This window comes from Rhinoraja longicauda, unplaced genomic scaffold (assembly GCF_053455715.1).
Source record: "Rhinoraja longicauda isolate Sanriku21f unplaced genomic scaffold, sRhiLon1.1 Scf000146, whole genome shotgun sequence".
Classification (NCBI taxonomy): Eukaryota; Metazoa; Chordata; class Chondrichthyes; order Rajiformes; family Arhynchobatidae; genus Rhinoraja; species Rhinoraja longicauda.
In genome coordinates, this window is record NW_027601364.1 from 122,501 (window position 1) to 130,000 (window position 7,500).

The window sequence follows — 7,500 nt, forward strand, 5'->3', positions numbered from 1 at the left end:
GAAGTCGTGAACTAAATGGCGAATTCATGAACCAAACGGAGAGAAGTCATGAACCGAGCGGTTTAGGGTCAGGGTGAGGGTTGTTAGGGTGAGGCCGTTAGGGTGAGGCCGTTGCTTCGAGCGGGAAGATGGGCAGCCCCGCCCCCCCCCCCCCCCCCCCCCCCGTTGGGTGGAAGGAAACCTCTGCTGCGGGCCCGGCAACCATCCCGAACGGACCCGCTGGGTCCAAATGTCTGCCGAGGGCGGTCCTGCTGCGGTCGCGGGTTCGTTGGAAACCTCTCCTGCTGCTGGCATGGCCACCCTCCCCCCCCCCCGCCCGACTGACGACCCTGCGGGCCCGGCGACCCGGTGTCCCGTTGCCGCGCGGGGAGTGATCCTCGGGGCCGTGCCGGGCGGGCCCAGCGACACGAAGAGAGTGGGGGGGGGGGTCGGAGGGAGTGGCACTGGGGAGAGAGGGGTGGGGGAGAGAGTGCCCCCCCCCCCCCATTAGGGGCGAGTTTATGCAGTCATCAGAGTTTATACCTAACCTCATGATGCTTTATTAGCCGGATAGGCTGTCTGACCTCGCCCCCAGTCCCTACTCCTTCCACTGGATTCTTCTTATACCCTCTTTTTCTTCGTGCCCCCCCCCCCCCCCCCCCCCCCACGCAGGGAGGGTTCCAAGAGGGAGGAGGGAGGGAGGGAGTCCCGGGGCCGTGAGAGAGAGAGAGCCTCATTAGCTGCTAGGTTCACCTCATTAGCTGCTAGCTAACGCGTCAGACCTTTTACATTCTTTAGAGGATTGAAACCTCAGGGCCTTTAACCCCCGTTCACCGTTTACACTCAACGATCCTTCCGAACAAAACCCTTACACATCTGTCCGTCCAACTGACCCCCGAGATACCTAACACGCAGATTAACACGTCAGCGGTGATCGGCGTGTCATAGAGGAGTCACAAAGACGGGCAAAATAGAGTGGTTGAATAAAAAATACTCACTCAATTGGCCGTGATTTAACGTAGCACACAATGATGCAAAGCCCATGCAAAGTCCAGTGGCCCAAGCAAACAAATAAGATAGATCTGGCTCGGCGTTCCTCATCTCCACATCGTCACCCAGCACGCCGACGCCCAATAACAATTCCCCCGCAAATTGTGCACCTCGAGCGGCAGTACTTTAAACGGCGCCGTCTTCGGCGTGGACGGCATGAACCAAGTCGGCAAGCATCGTCACCCAGCACACAGACGTCCACTAACAATTCCTCCCCCCTGCAAATTGCGCGCCGCGAACGGCAGTACTTTCAAGTATGCCGCCTTCGGCGGGGACATCGTGAACCAAATCGGCAGGCAGGCGTCGTCAGCCGGTCGACCGACCCCCAGTTGCATTGCCCCAACGGCCATTGTGCACTTCGAACAGAACAGTGCTTTTAAAATATTCCGCCTGCCGCGTGTACATCATGAAACAAATGGAAAGGACGAACCGGGCGTGCAACCGATGCACGGAGAGTGACAGGTCGTCAAGCAAGTCCGTGGCAATCCGTCGGCCGACTCGGCCGCGGCCAGCAGAGGCGTTTTGGCCCGGGCGCGCCGAACTTTGCGCGCCCTCGGTATGCGTAACACTAGCACATGCCTTCAAAACTCACTACAAAATAACCCCAAAGTATGCCGCCTTCCCCGTGGGCCTTGTTACCAATATCTTGCCCTGCTTCCTGATGCCCTTATGGGGTCGGCTCTGTTCTTGCAGAACCCTCAGGTGGTGCAGAGTCTGGGCCATTTTATCAATATCTTGCCCTGATTCCTGATGCCCTTATGGGGTCGGCTCTGTTCTTGCAGAACCCTGAGGTGGTGCAGAGTCTGCGCCTTGTTATCAATATCTTGCCCTGCTTCCTGAAACCCTTATGGGGTTGGTTCTGTTACAAAACCCTCAGGTGGTGCAGAGTCTGGGCCACTTTATAAATAACTCTGCCTGCATTAGGGTCAGGGTTAGGGTTAGGGTTAGGGTTAGGGTTAGGGTTAGGGTTAGGGTTAGGGTTAGGGTTAGGGTTAGGGTTAGGGTTAGGGTTAGGGTTAGGGTTAGGGTTAGGGTTAGGGTTAGGGTTAGGGGTAGGGGTAGGGGTAGGGGTAGCGGTAGGGGTAGGGGTAGGGGTAGGGGTAGTTTGAACTACTGCCGCTCCAGGCGCGCACTGTGCGTGGGTAATTTTCAGTGGGCGTCGGTGTGCTGGGTGACGATGCCGCCCAGACTCTGCACCACCTGAGGGATCTGCAAGAACAGAGCCGAACCCGCAAGGGTATCGGGAAGCAGGGCAAGATATTGATAACAAGGCCCAGACTCTGCACCACCCGAGGGTTCTGCAAGAACAGAGCCGACCCCATAAGGGTATCAGGAAGCAGGGTGAGATAGTGACACCATTTGTAAAACCGGCAAATCCCACCCAGGAAACATTGCAAAAATTGGCCTCTAATGCTGGAACGTGGGTAAAGCCAAACAAACACGACACGTTTTAAAAGAACGTTACTAAAACAGCCTGGGATATGCCCATGACAAAGGATAGGCCGAACCTCACCAGAAAAAAAGAGAGGGAGACCACGGCAGAGCTGAGGGATAAACATGAGATGGTGATAAAACCAGCAGACGAGGGGAGCAGTAGGGTTACAAATTAATGTCAATATGGGGCCTGCTCCCACTGGGTAATAGACAAAAACATAGAACAGGGTGACAGGAGAGACTGGATAGCACAGAGGATAACCCGTGAGCGAAATAATGGGGTGTATGCAGTTCAATGTAAGGAGTGTACCTTACGGTACATAGGGGAAACAGGTAAAACAGCCTCAGCGGTGATCGACGTGTCAAAGAGGAGTCACAAAGACGGGCAAAATAAAGTGGTTGATTATAGACAATAGACAATAGACAATAGGTGCAGGAGTCGGCCATTCAGCCCTTCGAGCCAGCACCGCCATTCAATGCGATCATGGCTGATCACTCTCAATCAGTACCCCGTTCCTGCCTTCTCCCCATACCCCCTCACTCCGTTATCCTTAAGAGCTCTATCCAGCTCTCTCTTGAAAGCATCCAACGAACTGGCCTCCACTGCCTTCTGAGGCAGAGAATTCCACACCTTCACCACTCTCTGACTGAAAAGGTTCTTCCTCATCTCCGTTCTAAATGGCCTACCCCTTATTCTTAAACGGTGGCCCCTTGTTCTGGACTCCCCCAACATTGGGAACATGTTTCCTGCCTCTAATGTGTCCAATCCCCTAATTATCGTATATGTTTCAATAAGATCCCCCCTCATTCTTCTAAATACCAGTGTATACAAGCCCAATCGCTCCAGCCTTTCAACATACGACCGTCCCGCCATTCCGGGAATTAACCTAGTGAACCTACGCTGCACGCCCTCCATAGCAAGAATATCCTTCCTCAAATTTGGAGACCAAAACTGCACACAGTACTCCAGGTGCGGTCTCACCAGGGCCCGCTACAACTGTAGAAGGACCTCTTTGCTCCTATACTCAACTCCTCTGGTTACGAAGGCCAACATTCCATTGGCTTTCTTCACTGCCTGCTGTACCTGCATGCTTCCTTTCATTGACTGATGCACTAGGACATCCAGATCTCGTTGAACTCCCCCTCCTCCTAACTTGACACCATTCAGACAATAATCTGCCTTTCTACTCTTACTTCCAAAGTGAATAACCTCGCACTTATCTACATTAAACTGCATCTGCCATGTATCCGCCCACTCACACAACCTGTCCAAGTCATCCTGCAGCCTTATTGCATCTTCCTCACAATTCACACTACCCTCCAGCTTAGTATCATCTGCAAATTTGCTAATGGTACTTTTAATCCCTCCGTCTAAGTCATTAATGCATATCGTAAATAGCTGGGGTCCCAGCACCGAACCTTGCGGTACCCCACTGGTCACTGCCTGCCATTCCGAGAGGGACCCATTTATACCCACTCTTTGCTTTCCGTCTGTCAACCAATTTTCTATCCATGTCAGTACCCTACCCCCAATACCACGTGCCCTAATTTTGCCCACTAATCTCCTATGTGGGAGCTTGTCGAAGGCTTTCTGAAAGTCGAGGTACACCACGTCCACTGACTCTCCCCTGTCAATTTTCCTAGTTACATCCTCAAAACATTCCAGTAGATTTGTCAAGCATGATTTCCCCTTCGTAAATCCATGCTGACTCGCAATGATCCTGTTACTGCTATCCAAATGCTCAGCAATTTCGTCTTTTCTAATTGACTCCAGCATCTTCCCCACCACTGATGTCAGACTAACTGGTCTATAATTACCCGTTTTCTCTCTCCCTCCCTTCTTAAAAAGTGGGATAACATTTGCTATCCTCCAATCCACAGGAACTGATCCTGAATCTATATAGAACATTGAAAAATGATCTCCAATGCTTCCACTATTTCTAGAGCCACCTCCTTAGGTACCCTGGGATGCAGACCATCAGGCCCTGGGGATTTATCAGCCTTCAGTCCCATCAGTCTACCCAAAACCATTTCCTGCCTAATGTGGATTTCCTTCAGTTCCTCCATCACCCTAGGTTCTCCGGCCCCTAGAACATTTGGGAGATTGTGTGTATCTTCCTCAGTGAAGACAGACCCAAAGTAACGGTTTAACTCGTCTGCCATTTCTTTGTTCCCCATAATAAATTCCCCCGTTTCTGTCTTCAAGGGACCCACATTTGCCTTGACTATTTTTTTCCTCTTCACGTACCTAAAAAAACTTTTGCTATCCTCCTTTATATTATTGGCTAGTTTACCCTCGCACCTCATCTTTTCTCCCCGCATTGCCTCTTTAGTTAACTTTTGTTGCTCTTTAAAAGAGTCCCAATCCTCTGTCTTCCCACTCTTCTTTGCTATGTTATACCTCCTCTCCTTAATTTTTATGCTGTCCCTGACTTCCCTTGTCAGCCACAGGTGTCTCTTACTCCCCTTAGAGTCTTTCCACCTCTTTGGAATAAATTGATCCTGCAACCTCTGCATTATTCCCTGGAATACCTGCCATTGCTGTTCTACCGTCTTCCCTGCTAGGGCCTCCTTCCAGTCAATTTTGGCCAGCTCCCGCCTCATGCCTCTGTAATCCCCTTTGCTATACTGTAATACAGACACTTCCGATTTTCCCTTCTACCTTTCCATTTGCAGAGTAAAACTTATCGTGTTGTGATCACTGCCTCCTAACGGCTCTTTTACCTCTAGTCCCCTTATCAGATCAGGATCATTAAAAACACTCACTCTATTGGCCGTGATTTAACCTAGCACACAGTGTTGCAAAGCCCACGCAAAGTCCAGTGGGCCAAGCAAACAAATAAGATAGATCTGGCTCGGCGTTCCACATCTCCACATCGTCACCCAGCACGCCGACGCCCATTAACAATTCCCCCGCAAATTGTGCACCTCGAGCGGCAGTACTTTAAACGGCGCCGTCTTCGGCGTGGACGGCATGAACCAAGTCGGCAAGCATCGTCACCTAGCACACAGACGTGCACTAACAATTCCTCCCCCCGCAAATTGCGCGCCGCGAACGGCGGTACTTTCAAGTATGCCGCCTTCGGCGGGGACATCGTGAACCAAATCGGCAGGCAGGCGTCGTCAGCCGGTCGACCGACCCCCAGCTGCATTTCCCCAACGGACATTGTGCACTTCGTACAGAACAGTGCTTTTAAAATATTCCGCCTGCCGCGTGGACATCATGAACCAAATGAGCAGGCAGGCATCATATCATATCATATCATACACATACAGCCGGAAACAGGCCTTTTCGGCCCTCCAAGTCCGTGCCGCCCAGCGATCCCCGTACATTAACATTATCCTATACCCACTAGGGACAGTCAGCCCCCAGCACAACGACGCCCCCGCTAACAATTCCCCACGCACATGGTGCGCTCGAGCTGCAGCACTTTAAAGTACGCCGCCTTCGGCGGGGACATCGTGAACCAAAGGAGCAGGCAGCCATGGTCACCGCCAGCACAACGACGGCGCCGCTAACAATTCCCCGCGCACCTTGTGCGCTCGAGCTGCAGTACTTTAAAGTACGCCGCCTTCGGCGGGGACATCGTGAACCAAAGGAGCAGGCAGCCATGGTCACCGCCAGCACAACCACGGCGCCGCTAACAATTCCACGCGCACCTTGTGCGCTCGAGCTGCAGTACTTTAAAGTACGCCGCCTTCGGCGGGGACATCGTGAACCAAAGGAGCAGGCAGCCATGGTCACCGCCAGCACAAGCACGGCGCCGCTAACAATTCCCCGCGCACCTTGTGCGCTCGAGCTGCAGTACTTTAAAGTACGCCGCCTTCGGCGGGGACATCGTGAACCAAAGGAGCAGGCAGCCATGGTCACCGCCAGCACAACCACGGCGCCGCTAACAATTCCACGCGCACCTTGTGCGCTCGAGCTGCAGTACTTTAAAGTACGCCGCCTTCGGCGGGGACATCGTGAACCAAAGGAGCAGGCAGCCATGGTCACCGCCAGCACAAGCACGGCGCCGCTAACAATTCCCCGCGCACCTTGTGCGCTCGAGCTGCAGTACTTTAAAGTACGCCGCCTTCGGCGGGGACATCGTGAACCAAAGGAGCAGGCAGCCATGGTCACCGCCAGCACAACCACGGCGCCGCTAACAATTCCCCGCGCACCTTGTGCGCTCGAGCTGCAGTACTTTAAAGTACGCCGCCTTCGGCGGGGACATCGTGAACCAAAGGAGCAGGCAGCCATGGTCACCGCCAGCACAAGCACGGCGCCGCTAACAATTCCCCGCGCACCTTGTGCGCTCGAGCTGCAGTACTTTAAAGTACGCCGCCTTCGGCGGGGACATCGTGAACCAAAGGAGCAGGCAGCCATGGTCACCGCCAGCACAACCACGGCGCCGCTAACAATTCCACGCGCACCTTGTGCGCTCGAGCTGCAGTACTTTAAAGTACGCCGCCTTCGGCGGGGACATCGTGAACCAAAGGAGCAGGCAGCCATGGTCACCGCCAGCACAAGCACGGCGCCGCTAACAATTCCCCGCGCACCTTGTGCGCTCGAGCTGCAGTACTTTAAAGTACGCCGCCTTCGGCGGGGACATCGTGAACCAAAGGAGCAGGCAGCCATGGTCACCGCCAGCACAACCACGGCGCCGCTAACAATTCCCCGCGCACCTTGTGCGCTCGAGCTGCAGTACTTTAAAGTACGCCGCCTTCGGCGGGGACATCGTGAACCAAAGGAGCAGGCAGCCATGGTCACCGCCAGCACAAGCACGGCGCCGCTAACAATTCCCCGCGCACCTTGTGCGCTCGAGCTGCAGTACTTTAAAGTTCGCCGCCTTCGGCGGGGACATCGTGAACCAAAGGAGCAGGCAGCCATGGTCACCGCCACCACAACCACGGCGCCGCTAACAATTCCCCGCGCACCTTGTGCGCTCGAGCTGCAGCGCTTTAAAGTTCGCCGCCTTCGGCGGGGACATCGTGAACCAAAGGAGCAGGCAGGCAGGCAGCGTCACCCCCAGCACAACGACGCCGCCGCTAACA